The following is a 674-nucleotide window of genomic DNA, read 5'->3' as shown; positions in this document are numbered from 1 at the left end:
CCCTCCACGCCTGAACCCCCTGACTCTGCCCTGGCCACACCTGAATTTGTACCCCAGATCCCTGATCTGTGCTGAGCCCTCCACTTCCATTCCTCCAGCCCCTAAAGTCAGCGCCCCCACTTATGGTGCGGCTGGGTGCTCGCACTCGGAGGGGATCTGCCTCAGACCCGGGGCCACCCTCACTATCTGGTGGTGTTGGGCATGTTACCACCTTTAGAGCCTCCACCTGCCCTAGCCTGTCCCCTGTGCCTGCCCTTCCCAGGGACACTCGGCCTCCTGGAAGCATGGAGCCCCAGAGGCCACTTTCCTCGGACAGCCTGCCCCCTGGTCCCTGTGACAGCAGGACTGGGTGCTTCGTGGGGCCGCAGAGGACAGTGGGGCAGCTGCAGGGATGGCTGCACTCTGGGCATCAGCATCCCTGCAGCTGGAGGAGGGGCTGGGTATTCCTGAATGCTCCCTCAGATTGGCCCGGGCGCTAAGACCACCAGCCTGGGACTGTCTGGCTTGGTGATGGGGGATGTGGGCAGGTGCTGGGGGACGTGGGCAGGTGATGGGGGACAGGTGATGGGGGACGTGGGCAGGTGCTGGGAGACGTGGGCAGGTGCTGGGGGACGTGGGCAGGTGATGGGGGACAGGTGCTGGGGAAAGTGGGCAGGTGATAGGGGACAGGTGCT

At 64.8% G+C, this 674-nt stretch overlaps 1 protein-coding gene across 1 annotated transcript in view; it reads left to right on the top strand.

The window, feature by feature from the left end:
- Window positions 1–9: 9 nt before the first annotated feature.
- Window positions 10–674, top strand: part of OAF (out at first homolog) — a 3281-nt gene continuing 2616 nt past the window's right edge. Inside the window, exon 1 of the mRNA XM_006758698.2 lies at window positions 10–581. The gene's annotated coding sequence lies outside the window, so the exon portion shown is untranslated. The remainder of the gene's footprint in view (window positions 582–674) is intronic.

The sequence above is a fragment of the Myotis davidii genome, unplaced genomic scaffold (genome assembly GCF_000327345.1).
Source record: "Myotis davidii unplaced genomic scaffold, ASM32734v1 scaffold355, whole genome shotgun sequence".
In the NCBI taxonomy this organism is placed as follows: domain Eukaryota; kingdom Metazoa; phylum Chordata; class Mammalia; order Chiroptera; family Vespertilionidae; genus Myotis; species Myotis davidii.
This window is presented reverse-complemented; position numbering and strand designations above follow the sequence as displayed.